We start from the raw sequence: 17,865 nt of genomic DNA, 5'->3' as shown, positions 1-17,865 counted from the left end.
GAGATAAAAACAAGGACATACAAGCAAATTTAACCCGCTGATACTTACACATAGAGAGAATAGTAAACAGTAAACACAACTTAACTCCCAGCCAGATAAATATCAAACCATTAAACACAGTCTGCACCCCTGGGGCTGCTAGGAAAGAAAAAGGGGTAGACACCTTCCCGTGGCCCAGCATAACTCTGCGAAATCTGGAGAAGGTGCAGAACTGAGGCTTCTCATATAGGAGGGAGGGAGGAGGGGAGTATGGCTCTAACATCTCTAGACTTTTAATGTGCTCTCCAAGGGGCTGGTTTCTAGTCCCCTGCCCCAAGAGTGCTGAAAGAATCAGCATAGTCCAGATACCTGTGGCAGCTAGAAACAGAGAAAAATGGGCAGGAGGGTCCATGCAGCCAGCAAGGCTCTGTGGGATTGGGAAAAGTACATAACTGAAGCTGCTAGTCTAAGAATCTAGTAAGAATTAGTAAGTAAGACCTAGACTACATACTGGCAGATAAAACTTTAACATATTTTGGGGGAGGAAACAATTCAACCCACAAGAGTCTATCTTCTGCCCCCTACCCCCAATTCTTGTTTTTCCCACGTGCAAAATACATACATTCACTTCATCCCAACACCCCTAAATGCCTTAACTCATTCTAGGATTAACTCTAAGGCCAAAATCTCATCTAAATATCAACTCAATAGGTCTTATTCTTTTTTTAAAAATTTGTTTTATTAAAGCATAGTTGAGGGACTTCCGTGGTGGTCCAGTGGTTAAGAATCCACCTTCCAATGCAGGGGACGTGGGTTCAATCCCTGGTTGGGGAACTAAGATCCCACATGCCATGGGGCAACTAAGACCACATGCTGCAACTACTCAGCCCGTGCGTGCTAGAGCACCACAACTAGAGAGCCCGTGTGCCACGGCTAGAGAGAAGCCCGCGTACCGCAACAAAGAGTCTGCATGTGGCAATGAAAGATTCCACATGCTGCAATGAAGATCCCGCCAGCGTGCCGCGACTAAGACCCGAGGCAGCCAAATGAAAAAATAAAATAAAATAAAATAAAATAAAACATAAAGTATAGTTGATTTACAATGTTATATTAATTTCTGCTATACAGTAAAGTCATTCCGTTTTATATATATATATGTGTGTGTGTGTATATATATGTATATATATATATATATACATATACATACATTCTTTTTCATATTCTTTTCCATTAGGGTTTATCACTGGATATTGTATATAGGTCCCTGTGCTATACAGTAGGACCTTGTTGTTTATCCATTCTATATGTAACAGTTTGCATCTGTTAATCCCAAACTCCGAATCCATCCTTCCCCTACTCCCTCTCCCTTGGCCACCACAAGTCTGTTCTCTATGTCTGTGAGTCTGTTTCTGTTTTGTAGATAAGTTCATTTGTGTCATATTTTGTATTCCACATATAAGTGATATCATATGCTGTTTGTCTTTCTCTTTCTGACTTATTTCACTTAGTATGATAATCTCTAGGTCCATCCATGTTGCTGCAAATGGCATTATTTCATTATTTTTTGTGGCTGTCAACTCAATAGGTCTTATATCTTGTCTTCTAAATCATCTAATCAGGTATGGGTAATACTCTGGATATGGCTGATCTTCAGACAAAACTCCTCTCCACCTGTGGACATGTGAAACTAGAAAGTGTTTCCAAAATACAATGGTGGGGCAGGCATAGGATAGACATACCCATTCCCAAAGGGAGAAATTGGAAGGAATAAAGGGGTCATGAGTCCTATACAAGTGCAAACACAGCAGGGAAAATTCCATTATATTTCAAGGCCCATGAATAATCCTCTATGGCTTAATATTCCATCCTCTAGGCTTACAGATGTCCCATTGGCCCCATCGGCTACTGAGCCAACGTTAGAGTCATTCATTACTTAACTTGAAGGATAACACATGTTGGTAGCCAAGTAACTTTTTTTGCCCATAGAATTCCAGAAGTTCAACAGCCTTCCTTCATTTCATCCTTTCTTTCTCCCTGGCAGTCCAAGCTGGAAGTGTTTTTGCTAGTATAACATCCTCAAAAACATTGTAGTCTTCCGTTTCTTCAAGGGGAACAATGCTATTACACATGAGGATTCTCTACAGATCCTTCCTGGATAACCCCATCTCTAGTCTTGGCTTCTGCTGAGATATTTGATTGGATCCATGAGTTACATCCTTAATCTCTCCAGCAGAAGGTTGCCCAGCTACAGATTTGGTGTTCTCTACAGAGCATGTCTTAGCATCTTTTTCAATATGAATAGGCAGATACTTTTCCAAATCAAGTTCTAGTTCCTTTTTTCTTCAAATTTTCTCTTTTCTCTCACATTTCACTCTGAGAAGCAGGAAAGCAGACTCTATATTCCACATTTTTCTTGGGAATCTCAAGTAAATACTCAAGTTCATCACTTACAAGTTCTACTTTCTATCCAACAGAAGAACATGATTCAGCCATTCTTTCTGCCATTTTATAACGTGGATTCCCTTTCCTCCAGTGGCCAATAACATGTTTCTCATTTTCATCTGAGAACTTACCAGAAGCATCTTTAACCTCCATATTTCCAACAACAGTCTCTTCAAGGTAGCCTAGGCTTTTTCTATCATGTGCCACCAAATTTTTCAAGCCCCTATCCATTACCCAAATCCAAAGCCACTTCTATATTTTTAGGTATTTGTTACAGCAGCACTATACTTCTTGATACCAAAATCTATATTAATTTCCTATGACTGCCATAAAAATTTAGCAAAATAGGGTGGCTTAGAACAACAAATATTGATCCTATCATTGTTTTGGAGGCTAGAAGTTTTAAATCAAGGAGTCAGCAGGGTGATACTCCCTCCAAAGTCTCTAGGAAAGATACCTCCCTTGCGTCTTCTAGCTTCTGGTGGTTGCTAGAAATCAATCTTTGGCATTTCTTGGTTTGTGGTAGCATAACTCCAATCTCTGCCTCCATCTTCCCATGGCTATTTTCCTGCATCTCAGTGTCCAAATATCCCTCTCCTTTCTCTTATAATGGCAGCAGTGACTGTAAGAATGTCTACCTTAATCCAGTATGTTTTCATCTTATTTTGATTACATCTGCAAAGACCCTATTTCCAATAAGTTCTGGGGGCTAAGAATTCAATATATAATTTTAGGAGACATAATTCAATCCATAACAAAGGTGGATTCAAATTTTATTTAATGGAAATTATGTGACATTTTCAAAAACACCTCTGTTTGTAGAATAAGACATATTATAGGAACTAAAAGTTATGCTGCTGACTTTCATATGAAACAGTAAGTCAAAATTATAGAGTATTTACAAAAAATGCACAATTATATCACTAAATATCAAAATTTATAGAGTTCGGTTACAGTTATACTCAAGTGAAATTCATACCCTCAAATATATTTTTATTAAATAAGCAAGAATGAAAATAATTAAACTGGACATTCAAATGGAAAAGTTAGAAAGAAAACAAAAAAAATGTAAGGAAAATAGGAGGAAGGAAATGACAGAAGAAAGCAGAAATTAATGAGTTAGAAAACAGAAATAATTTTCTGAATTATTTACTTGAAAAGACCAATGCAAACAGGTTTCATGTATATGTATGGCCTTGTGCTCAAAATAGCTCCACCTTGGTTTAAAGCTCTGCTGTTGCTGTCTTGAAGTTCTTAATAATTATACCTTTCAACTTGGGTATTATGAATGAAACTCCATGAGACAATGGAGCACATACATGAGCAAAGGAGACTGGTGCAGTATGCATGCTCCCTGCTGTTCCTTACCACATCATGTGCATATAGCATTTGTGGGTGTTCCATGAGCATAGAATTTCAGTAGACTCATGATATGTGGCAGTTCAGCAAGACACTGAGTACAAGGTAGGTGTGTTTTATCTGTTAAGTAAGTAAGCAAGGAAGCTGACAGCTCCCAAAGACCAAAACTTAACTCCAAATGCAGAAAAAAGACAATGACATTTTAAAAAACTGGAACAAACAAGGAATCTTACCATATCCTGTCTTACTTATTTTATATCCCTAATTAGCCAACTACTTACATTGAAAATAATTTTTTTCAAAAAAGTAAAGGAAACTAAAATTTCTTTTCTGTTCAGTCCTTCTCACTCAACAATAAGCCAGAGTATCTATAGAATGTGCACATATCAATAAGTAAAACAAAAAACAGTTTAGTTACTTTTGTGCAGCATTTTCACAATTGTGGTAATGAAATTCATATGCATGCATGAACTAAAACAAATTGTATAATTTCTGTGATTTCATATATGATTTAAATGCTCTTATATTTGCATTTAAACCTGGCATTGCACAATACAACAATGAACAGTAAAATTTATGTTAGTAGCTTAAGATTTTAACTCTTTACACAGAATGATATTAAACTACAAATTAAAAAAAAAGACACCATGACAAATGAAAAAGGGACTTGTTTCTGTGTCCATGATCAAACACAAGAGAGGATGGGGTGAAGTGCAAAGCTCCACATGTAATAATTAAATAAAAATATACATACTGAACCTTGGAAATTATAGGCTCCCTTTGTTACCCTGCTTCCAGAATTTCAGCAGCCAGGCTTATACATACTAGGCAGGTAATTAGATAATTTATCCACAGAAAAATGGAAGGACTTTAGAGAAAAGGCATTTGTGAGTTCTCCCAATGAAAGAGCTGGATTACTGTACAGTCACTGTAATTTAAAGTTTGCTATTTGAAAGCCCTGTTCACACACACAGAGCTTCTAAGCAGTTCTTTTATGTTTCCTTCCTAAATGTAAACCAACAGTGAAAGATAATGAGATGTTCAGGAAACTCTCCAACATGAAATAGCCCCCTAAAAAACAAGAGAAAAGGAAGCAAGATGAAAACAGAAAATACAAGAAACAGATAAAACTTCAAAAATGGCAATAATTAATATCTTCGGAGAACATACTTTGTCTTTGAAATAAGAACAGAATGTTACAAAAAGGGGAAGAATCAGGAAAAAATAGAGTCCTTGGAATTTAAAAATAAGCTCACAATTTCTGAAAGAAGAAACACTGGAAGTTAAAACCAAGGAAATTTCCTAGAAATTTAAGTAATATTGACAGCAATAAGAAAATCAGACAATGGGAGAGAAGAGATTTTTTAACTGAAGGATTAATTCAGGAATTGATAAAATAACCTGAAATTTAAAAATAAGGAAATAGAAAAGAGAAAATTATCAAAGGAATAAAATGGAAAAGTTTCACAGAATTTAAGGATATGAGTCTCCTAATAGAAAGAAGCAACAAAGTATCAACAAAATGACTGGGAAAAAGCCTACACCAAAGCACATTATTGTGAAATTTCAGAACACTGGAAATAAAAGAGATGATCCTAAAAGGACTGGGAAATAGAATAGCATCAAAGTTCTCAAGCATAACACCGGAAGCTAGAAGAAAATGAAGCAATGCCTTTAAAATTCTGAGAGAATATCATTCCTCTAAACCAAATTTCTGAACAGTGTAAGGAGATTTTTCAAACATGAAATGGCTCAAAAATTTATAATACATTCTGCATATGTCCTTTCACAGAAGACTACTGGTAAATTTGCTCCAACAAAATGGGTGAGTAAACCAGACAGTCATGAGATTTAGAAAACACGGAGTACAACATAGGAGACGAATGAAAGTACTCCTGGGATGACAAATCTTCAGTATACCCAGAAAGCAATCATTGTGGAATGGAGAAGAATGGAGGGATTAAGGAAAAAAAGGTCTCCAGGGAAAAAATAGAAATGCTAGATTAAACAATGCATTTGACTGTTTAGAAAATAATACTGATGGGCATTTCACATTTGTATTGCAATAATTAATAAGAATTTGCTAATGAGAAAACAAGATAATTATTAAATGTATGAAAATTCAGAAGTATAAAAAAGAAACATTCATAGATGGCTTATCAGTTAATGATATAAACAGTCATAATAATATAAACACTGAAATTTTATTAAAATTATAACTATATTTGAAAGACGGAAGAAGAAAAAGTTTGAATTGTATTATAGAGTTTAAATGTTCCTATGCCGTAACTGGAAATAAAAGCATAATTTCTAAAAATCACTAAATAAATAATGGCATGAGCATATTCCTTTGAAACATAGAGGTAACACTAGAAGAAACACCTTAAATAGTTTAAAGTTGTTCTATCTGAGGAACAGGGCTAAGGGATGGGGACATTTCCATCAGGATACTGTTGTTATCCACTAAATGCCCTTAGTAAATGTGACTTAAAAAACTTATGCACATATATATTATCCTGATAAAATAAATTTTATTTAATAAAATTAGAAGAGAAGAATAAAAATTCCCTACTCTGTTCTAATAAAAAAAATTACAACTGATACAATGGACAATTCTACCAGGAAGTATCAATATATATGACCAAGTTAACTAAGGAAAAAGTGTAAAAGTATATCAAAAACCATGAAAGAAATCTGAAAAAGTTTTTAAAGAATTACCTCCAAGAGTGACACTATATTCCAATTGTGTTATGCAGGTTCTTTCAAACCTCAAAGTAAGAGACACTCTTATTTTCTTCAAAATGTTTCAGAGTATAGGACCAAAAGGTCGAAATCCTGGAATTATTTTTTATCAAGCTGTTATATCTGATATACATTGTCACAAAAAGAATGAAAATACTGATAAATTTCACTAATAAGTATAACATGAAACCTCAAATATCTAACAAAACAAGTCCAGTCATATGTTAACTAAAAATCATATATTATGACCAAACTGATTTTATCACAGGAAATGACAGATGAGTTATAAATAGAAATTCTTTAACCTACTCTGCATATTGTTTTACTTTAATAAAGAACCAAATGATTTTTGACAGTTGCTAAAGGGCGTTTATTTGATAAACTTCAACACCAATTTCTGACCAAAAAAACCCACTCTTAGTAAAGTGAAAACTTGGAGGAAACTTCTTTAACTTGTTAATAATGTATAAGTGATATTAGTAGTTATTTGTCATGCTTAATGGTGAAACAGAAGAGCAGGTATATAAAATTAGGACATGTATTGCCATTTCCTAGTCCATATTCATGAAATTAATGAATTCAACTATAAAAGTCCTCTTTACAGTTGAATTGAAACAGACCTAAAAACCTTTCTAAATCCAATACTCTAGGTAGACATAAACAGTATATAACATTTGCCACATGAGATTTCATCTATCAGGGCACTAAAAGCATGGCTATCAAATCTGACACCAAAAATATTGCCTGTATAACACAACTGTTATTTAACATGAGATGAATTAACCTATACAAAATAACAATAAAATATAAAACTGTAAGGATTAATCACAGTAAATATACAAGTTCAATTTAAATATTAGAAGAGTTTATTGGGAGAAATGAAAACAAACTGGATAAACTGACACATGTTATTTTCTAGGAAAGAAAAACCCAATATTGCAAAGATTATATATTATTCAAATTTCCAAAGGGATTGTGAGGAGTTGGAGAGCCTTGATAAGATAATTCTAATTTCCATCTATAGCAGACAAGACATATATTTTAAAAAAACATTGAAAAAAACAGTAATGAAATGAGACATATTGATCAACATTACCTATAAAAGTGAAATAATTAAGAGTATAGTACTCTTATTAGAAAAGAGCTTTTGAGCACACACAAAAAATAGACAGCTTAGGAACATGAATCTATATTTGATTGATTAAACTGGCATTTTAATTCATTGGGAAAACATAACAATATTTTAGGTTTTGAGGCCACATAGTCTGTGTTACAACCACTCAACTCTGCCATTGTAGAGCAAAAGTAGCCATAGATAATATATCAACAAACGAGTGGTACAGTGTTCCAATAAAATTTTATGTACAAAAAGAGTCAGCAGGAACCAAGGGGAGTGAAAATTTCAGACTAGTGAATTCCAAGAACCCATCACTCCTAAGAAGCACTGAAAAAATCTGCCAAAACTGTCAGAATCAACTTTGTTTAAACTCTGAAAAATAGTAAAAGATTTATAGCAACAGAGTGAATGCCAAATTAAGAAAAAGGCAATCAAATACTCAACTGTGAAAAGCTGAAAGCCTTCCTGCTATATTCAAGAACAAGACAAGGATGCCCACTCTCACCACTTCTATTCAATGTAGTATTGGAAGTTGTAGCCACAGCAATCAGACAAGAAAAAGAAGAGGTAAAAGGCAAAAGAGTCATACAATCTGAAGAGAGACATTAGTATGTCATACTGAGTGGAGTAAGTCAGAGAAAGATAAATATCATATGATATCGCTTATATGTGGAATCTAAAAAAAATGGTACAAATGAACTTATTTACAAAACTGAGATGGAGTCACAGATTTAGGAAACAAGCTTATGGTTACCAGAGGGGAAAGGCTGGGAGGGATAAATTGGGAGATTGGGATTGACATATACACACTACTATATATAAAATAGATAACTAATAAGAACCTACTGTATAGCACAGGGAACTAGTCTCAATACTCTGTAATGACCTATACGGGAAAAGAATCTAAAAAAGAGTGAAAAAAAATAAACATTGTTCTCTATCTATGTATGAATAAAGTTTTTTTAAAAATCATTTAAAAAATTGTTTTAAATTTAAAAAAAAAGGGAAGAAAAAGAAGAGGTATGCAGATTTGAAGGGAAGAGGTAAAACTGTCACTATTTGCAGATGACATGATACTCTATATAGAGAACCCTAAAGTCTCCACACAAAAACTATTAGAACTAATAAATGAATTCAGCAAGGTAGCAGGATACAAGATTAATACATAGAAATCTGTTTCATTTCTTTATACTAATAATGAAATATCAGAAAGTTAAAAAAAATCCCATTTAAAATTGCATCAAAAAAGTGCCTAGGAATAAACTTAACCAAGGAGGTGAAAGACATATATGATGAAAACTATAAAACATTTATAAAGGAAACTGAAGATGATTCAAAGAAATAGAAAGATACCCTGGGCTCTTGAATTGGAAGAATTAATATTGTTAAAATGGCCATACAACCCAAAGAAATTTATAGATTTAATGCAATTCCTATCAAACTATCCATGATATTTTTTCACAGAACTAGAACAAACAATCCTAATATTTATAAGGAAACACAAAAAAACCCCGGAATTGCAAAGAAATCCTGAGGAAAAAGAACAACAATGGAGGCATTACCCTTCCAGACTTCAGACTATAGTACAAAGCTACATTCATCTAAACAGCATGGTATTGGCACAAAAATAAACATATAGATCAGTGGAAGAGAATAGAGAGCCTAGAGATAAACCCACATACCTACTGTCAATCTATGACAAAGGAGGCAAGAATATAAAATGGGCAAAAGACAGTCTTTTCAACAAGTGGTGTTGGGAAAGCTGGACAGCTACATGTAAATCAATGAAATTAGAACACTCCCTCACATCACATAAAAAAATAAACTCAAAATGGCTTAAAGACCTAAATATAATACAGGACACCATAAAACTCCTAGAAGAGAACATAGGCAAAACATTCTCTGACATAAATTGTAGCAATATTTTCTTAGATCAATCTCCCAAAACAAAAGAAATAAAAGCATAAATAAACAAATGGGACCTAATCAAAATTAAAAGCTTTTGCATAGCAAAGGAAACCATCAACAAAATGAAAAGACAAGCTACAGAATGGGAGAAAATATTTGCAAATGATGCAACTGACAAGGGGTTAATATCCAAAATATAGAAACAGCTCATACAACTTAATATTGAAAAAACAAACAACCCAGCCAAAAAATGGGCAGAAGACCTATATAGACATTTATCCAAAGAAGATACACAGATGGCCAACAGGTACATGACAAGATGCTCAACATCACTAATCATTAGAGAAAGGCAAATCAAAACCACAATGAGGTATCACCTCACACCGGTCAGACTGGCCATCATCAAAATGTCTACAAATAATAAATTCTGGGGAGGGTGTGGAGAAAAGGGAACCCTCCTACACTGTTGGTGGGAATGTAAATTGGTACAGTCACTATGGAAAACAGTATGGAGGTTCCTTAAAAAAATAAAAACAGAGCTATCGTATGATCCAGCAATCCCACTCCTGGGTATATATCTGGAAAAAATGAAAACTCTAATTGGGAAAGATACATGCACCCCAATGTTCACAGCAGCACTATTTACAATAGCCAAGACATGGAAACAACCCAAATGCCCATCAACAAACAACGGGTTTAAGATGTGGTACATATATACAATGGAATATTACTCAGCCATAAAAAAGAATGAAACATTGCCATTTGCAGCAACATGGATGGACGTAGAGAACAGTATGTTTAGTAAAGTAAGTCAGACAAAGACAAATACTATATGATATCACTTATATGTGGAATCTAAAAACTGATATAAATGAATCTACATACAAAACAGAAACAGACTCACAGATATAGAAAACAAGCTTATGGTTACCAAAGGGGAGAGGAAAGGGGGAGGGACAAATTAAGAGTAATGGATTAACAGATACAAACTACTATACACCAAATAGATAAGCAACAAATAGTTACTATATAGGACAGGGAATTATATCGAATATTTAATAACCTATAATGAAATACAATCAGAAAAATATAACTGAATCACTATGGTATACACGTGAAACTAATATAGTATTATAAATCAACTATACTTCAATTAAAGAAAGTAAAAATAAAAAGGCAATTGAAACACAGTAGGGAGAGTTTTATAATGTTTTAACTTTTCTTGCCTTATCCCCCTCCCCATATTGCAACTGTCTTAAAGAAACAGCTAATGTTCCCAGTGTGAGTTCTTGGTTCTGGAATAGAGCAGATCTTGTTCTCAAAACTGAGTTTATTTTGATCTATTTTGGGCTATGTGAGGGGTTCAATTAAACACAAAAGGAGGCTGTAATAAAAGAATTGGAAAAAAGGTATAAGAAACACAGAAAAAAGACTAGCGAACTAGCAGAAGTAAGTCCTTTCTTATCAATAGTTACTGATGCAATTACCCCAATCAAAAGGCAGAGATTGGCAGAATGAATAAAAAGTGTGATCCATCTACATGTTGTTGACAAGAGACTTGTTTTAGATCCAAAGAAACAAATAGTTTGAAAGCAAAAGGATAGAAAAAGATATCACGTAATTGTAACCAACAGACAGCTGGGGTGACTATACTAAACTATTACAGTAGACAAAGGACGATATTATACATTGATAAAAGGGTCAATCCTTCAAAAAGATATAACAATTATTAACTTATACACACCTAACATAGAGCCTCAAAATATAGGAAGCAAACATTGTCAGAAGTGAAGAGAGAAATAGACAGTTTAACAAGTGCAGCTGGACACTTCAATAACCCACTTTCAATACTGGATAGAACAACTAAAAGAACATAATGAGTATATAGAAGACTTGGCACGATATATACCAACTAGACATATCAGACATATACAGAACACTTCACCCAACAGAAGACACATTCTTCTTAAGTGCACATGAAACAGTCTTCAAGATAAACCATTCTAGGTCACAAAACAATCATCAATATTTTTAAAAAGATTAAAATCACACAAAGTATCTTTTCTGGCAATGATGGAACTAAACTAGAAATCAATAAGAAAAAGGAAAACTAAGAATTTAAAAAATGTGTGGAAATAAACACGACACAATTAATAGATCAAAGAAAAAATAACAAAGGAAATTAGAAAATACATTTTGATGAATGAAAATGAAAACAGAACATAACAAAACTCATGGGATGAAGAAAAAGCAGTGCTCAAAGGGAAATTTATAGCTTCAACTGGCTACATTAAATAAAGACCTCAAATCAATAACCTACATTTACATTTTAAAAACTAGAAAAAGAAAAGCAAACTAAAGACAAAGCTATCAGAAGAAAAGAAATAACAGACTAGAGTGGAGAAAAATGAAATTAAGAATACATACAACCTACAAAAATATAGAATCACTATGTTTTACCTCTGAAACTAAAAGATTATAAATCAACTATAATTCATTGAAAAAGAAATAGAGAATATAAAATCAATAGAGAAAAAAAAAGTTGGCTCTTTGAGAAGACCAACAAAACTGACATATCTTTAGGTAGACTGACCAAGCAAATAACATAAAACATTTAAACTACTAAAATAATTAATGAGTTTGGCCACTGCTACCAACCCTTCAGAAATAAAAATGATTTTGAGAAAATGTTATGAAAAACTGCATGCTAGCAAATCTAGTTGAAAGAGACAAATTGGTAGAAACACACAAACTACCAAAACTTAACTGAGAAGAAATAGAAATCTGAATACACCTATAAGAAGTTAAAGAGACTGAATCAGTAAAGTCTCTAAACAAAGAAAAGCCCAGGACCATATGTCCTCAACTGATGAATCTACCAAAAATTTAAAGAATACTAATCCTCCTCAAAAATCTTTAAAAAAATAGAATAAAAAGAAGCACTTCCTAAATCATTCTACATGAGGCCAGGATAACCCGGACACCAGAGCTACACAAAGACATCATAAGAAAAGATTATGACAGGCCCATATCCCTTAGGAATACAGATGTAAAAATCCTCAACAAAATGGCATCAAACCAAATCCAGCAACACAGTAAAAGGATTATTATGATCAAGTGGGATTTATCTCAGAAATGCAAGGATGTTTCAATAGACAAAAATCAATTAATGTAAGATACCACGTTAATAGAATAAGGGGAAAAACATATCTCAATTGATACAGAAAAATCATTTGCCAAAATTCAACACTCCTTCATGATAAAACACTCAACAAACTAGGAATAGAAGAGAACTTCTTAAATATTCTAATAAACCTACCTAAGTAGACAAAAGAACTGTATGCAGAAAACTATAAGACACTGATGAAAGAAATTAAAGATGATACAAACAGACGGAGAGATATACCATGTTCTTGGATTGGAAGAATCAACATTGTGAAAATGATTATACTACCCAAAGAAATCTACAGATTCAATGCAATCCCTATCAAACTACCAACGGCATTTTTCACAGAACTAGAACAAAAAATTTCACCATTTGTATGGAAACACAAAAGACCCTGAATAGCCAAAGCAATCTTGAGAAAGAAAAACGGAGCTGGAGGAAATAGGGTCCCAGACTTCAGACTATACTACAAAGCTACAGTCATCAAGACAGTATGGTACTGGCATCAAAACAGAAATATAGATCAATGGAACAGGATAGAAAGCCCAGAGATAAACCCACGCACATATGGTCACCTTACCTTTGATAAAGGAGGCAAGAATATACAATGGAGAAAAGACAGCCTCTTCAACAATTGGTGCTGGGAACAGTGGACAGCTACTTGTAAAAGAATGAAATTAGAACACTCTCTAACACCATACACAAAAATAAACTCAAAATGGATTAAACATTTAAATGAAAGGCCAGAGACTATAAAAGTCTTAGAGGAAAACATAGGCCGAACACTCCATGGCATAAATCACAACAAGATCCTTTTGACTCACCTCCTAGAGAAATGGAAATAAAAACAAACATAGACAAATGGGACCTAATGAGACTTAAAAGCTTTTGCACAGCAAAGGAAATCATAAACAAGACCAAAAGACAACCCTCAGAATGGGAGAAAATATTTGCAAACAAAGCAAACGACAAAGGATTAATCTCCAAAATATATAAAGAGCTCATGCAGCTCAATATTGAAAAAACAAACAACCCAGTCCAAAAATGGGCAGAAGACCTAAATAGACATTTCTCCAAAGAACATATACAGATTGCCAACAAACACATGAAAGGATGCTCAACATCACTAATCATTAGAGAAATGCAAATCAAAACTACAATGAGGTATCACTTCACACCAGTCAGAATGGCCATCATCAAAATATCTACAAACAATAAATGCTGGAGACGGTGTGGAGAAAAGGGAACCCTCTTGTACTGTTGGTGGGAATGTAAATTGATACAGACACAATGGAGAACAGTATGGAGGTTCCTTAAAAAACTAAAAATAGAACTATCATACAACCCAGCAATCCCACTACTGGGCATATACCCTGAGAAAACCATAATTCAAAAAGAGTCATGTACCACATAGTTCATTGCAGCTCTATTCACAATAGCCAGGACATGGAAGCAACCTAAGTGTCCATCGACAGATGAATGGATAAAGAAGATGTGGCACATATATACAATGGAATATTACTCAGCCATAAAAAGAATCAAAATTGAGTTATTTGTAGTGAGGTGGATGGACCTAGAGTCTGTCATACAGAGTGAAGTAAGTCAGAAAGAGAAAAACAAATACCGTATGCTAACACATATATATGGAAACTAAAAAAAAAAAAAAAGGTTCTGAAAAACCTAGGGGCAGGACAGGAATAAAGATGCAGATGTAGAGAATGGACTTGAGGACACGGGGAGAGGGAAGGGTAAGCTGGGATGAAGTGAGAGAGTGGCATGGACATATATAAACTACCAAATGTAAAATAGATAGCTAGTGGGAAGCAGCCACATAGCACAGGGAGATCAGCTCGGTGCTCTGTGACCACCTAGAGGGGTGGGATAGGGAGGCTGGGAGGGAGACACAAGAGGGAGGAGATATGGGGATATATGTATATGTATAGCTGACTCACTTTGTTATAGAGCAGAAACTAACACACCATTGTAAAGCAATTATACTCCAATAAAGATGTTAAAATTTTTTTTTAATAAAAAATAAATATTATAAAGGGCACCTGTGGAAAAACCCACAGTTAACATAACACTCAAAGGTGAAAGGCTGAAATCTTTCCCCTTAAGATCAGGAAAATGACAATGATGAACACTTTTGTCATTTGTATTTAATACTGTATTGGAAGTTCTAGGCAGAAAAATTAGGCAAGAAAAGGAAATAAAATTCATCCAAAGTGGAAATGAAGGAAGCAAATCTATATTTCCAGGTGACCTGATCTTATATATATAAAATACACACGCACACACACACACACACACACACACAACTACTAGGGCTAATAAATGAATGCAGCCAAGTTGCAGGGTTCAAGATTAATATACAAAATCAGTTGTAGATGTATACACTAGTAATGAACAATCTGAAAAGGAAAGTCTGAAAAATAATTCCATTTTCAATGGCATCATAAATATAGTATTGTAAAGAAAGATTGCTTAATAGGTGTTCAGTTCCTTTTTGGAGTTATGAAAAAGTTCTGAGACTAGAGACAGATGATGGTTGCACATTATTGTGACCATAATTAATGCTACTGAATTGCATATTTTAAAATGGTTAAAATTGTAAACTTTGTTATGTGTATTTTACCACAATAAAAAGATGTCAGTACATGTCAAGTGTAAATATCAGCCATCACTGTCCACAGGATGAGCACTTTTTCAAAGGAAATAAAATGGAAAAAATAAGTTTTTGAAATTTTGGGTGTTTTTCTGCTTCTCAAGCATTTAAGAGAATGGGATACTTAGACTTTGATTTTAGTCAAATGTTTAGAGATATGTTAATGTTTCAAACAATTAATGCTTTTGTACATTTAATTTGCTAAATACACAATTAATCAAAATTAGGCAGCAGGTCAGATGCAGCCTATTAGCCATACTAAGTTGAACCCTGATTAATGACATATGCCTGACCTATCTTCAGGAAACAATAAAACTTTATTGAAAAACATGGAATATGTAGACTATTAATATATTCAAGCATAGGGAGCTTTATTAATTTGAAAATTTCAATTTTTTCCCTAAAGGTGACAACTTAGTGAAGGTCACATAGCTAAAAAAGTGTGGATCTAGGATCAAACTGACAATGCATAAATGTAATTCAATTTTTTAAAAACCCTAAAGAATGTAATTAAGGCCTGGGCAAATATCAGATATTAAAATATAAATATATAATGATAAAAGCTATTATAATTTAAGAACTTCAGTTTCAAACAATATGGAAAACTAAAAAGTCTCACATTATTTAAAAGCAAATAAAATTCTGGATAAGATATTGAAATGATTTATATTAACATAGTTGAGATTATAAGGAGGTATACTTTCCAATGTATAAAAGGAGAGAGTAATATGAAAAGAAAAGTTGATTTTAAAAATCGTCTACTGAGTAAATCCAAGGCATTAAATGCTGTGGGAATTATAAAATTGGAAAATCAACATTTTGCAACCCCTAATAAAAATCACAATTGGGCAATAATCATCATTAGGAATTTTATAATAAAAGGATCAGAATGTCATCACCTGAACTCATGAATAAATCTTAGTACACTAGTAAAAGTGAGACACTCAGATATGTGCCTCTTGATGTGATACAGTATATAAGATAAGGCATTGACCAAATGTAGACTATGGACCATTCTACAGGATAAATAAGCTAGTTTCATCAACAAATACATAGCAACAAATGGGAAGAGGATCTGATTTGGTTCAATTTAAAAGAGATCTAAAGAGACATAAGACAATAAAAATCATTTTCAGTGAATAGACCTTGCATAGATCCTGATGAAAACAAGTTAACTGTAAAACAACAAAAAGGTAAACAATTAGGAAAATTTGGATATGAACATGGGTTTAGATAGTATTAAGGAATTAGTGTTAACTTTGTTGTCATTTTGTCTATGTGAAAGAAAAACTTGCCCTTTCTTGTTTTTTGTTTGAAGATATATACTGAAGTACTTGGGTGGTGGGGATAAATGACATCTGAGATTTGCTTAAAAATACTCTAGCAAAAAATGGCAGATGGGAGATAGACAAAATAAGTACAGCAAAATGTTATTTGTTGTTAAAGGTGTGTGATGTTACCTAGGGATTTGTCAGACTCTGCTTTTGTGTATATGTGAAAAATTTTCTCATAAAAAAACACTTATGTAAAAATAAATACATAAGAGGAGGAAATGAAAGCAAAAATAACAAACTCTTTATTTTTAAAGTACTCGGCAAGTTTGCAATAAAAAATAATGTTCCTCGAAAGGAAAAATACAGTTAGATATCAGATAATACACTACTAAAGAGAAAAGTCATGAACTAGAGAATAATTGAACGAAATGAAACAAAAGGCAACACAGAGACAAGGGGTCATGGGAATGTGAGAGAGATGTGGAAGACTGAGACAATCCAAAAGGCAATGCAAAAGAACAAAAGAGAAAAAATGAGGGAAAGGAAATAATAAAAGTGATATTGTTTGAGAATCACTGAAAATTAAAGCCTCAAATATGTTTATCAAAATGATTCTAGGGGCTTCCCTGGTGGCACAGTGGTTGAGAATCTGCCTGCTAATGCAGGGGACACGGGTTCGAGCCCTGGTCTGGGAAGATCCCACAAGCCGCGGAGCAACTAGGCCCGTGAGCCACAACTACTGAGCCTGCGTGTCTGGAGCCTGTGCTCCGCAACAAGAGAGGCCGCGATAGTGAAGAGGCCCGCGCACCGCGATGAAGAGTGGCCCCCACTTGCCGCAACTAGAGAAAGCCCTCGCACAGAAACGAAGACTCAACACAGCCAAAAATAAATATATATAAAAAAAATATATTAAAAAAAATGATTCTAACTGCAATTTAAGAAAAATCTAAATCTATCCCTCACACATCATAGAACTTCAGAACATCAAACACAAAGAAAATATTTTTGAATGCAAACAAAAATCAAAGATTTAGTTCCACCAAGAAATAACAATAAAACTGAGAGTATACACACACACACACACACACACACACACACACACACTAGCACTAGGCAAAGATATGCTATTGCCAATGTGCTGAAAAAAAAAGTAATTCCCAGCCTAGAATTTTGTAACTTGTTAAATTACTGATCAAGAACAAAGACAACATAG

General features: G+C 33.8%; 1 long non-coding RNA gene across 1 annotated transcript in view; it reads left to right on the top strand.

Annotated features, from left to right (window-relative positions):
- The window catches only part of LOC309620841, a 42,438-nt gene extending 28,751 nt beyond the window's left edge, over positions 1-13,687 (top strand). Inside the window, exon 2 of the long non-coding RNA XR_014239689.1 lies at positions 757-13,687. This is a non-coding gene — a long non-coding RNA (uncharacterized lncRNA). The remainder of the gene's footprint in view (positions 1-756) is intronic.
- Positions 13,688-17,865: the final 4,178 nt, after the last annotated feature.

This window comes from Balaenoptera borealis (assembly GCF_965194805.1).
Source record: "Balaenoptera borealis genome assembly, chromosome: X".
Lineage (NCBI taxonomy): Eukaryota > Metazoa > Chordata > Mammalia > Artiodactyla > Balaenopteridae > Balaenoptera > Balaenoptera borealis.
This window is presented reverse-complemented; position numbering and strand designations above follow the sequence as displayed.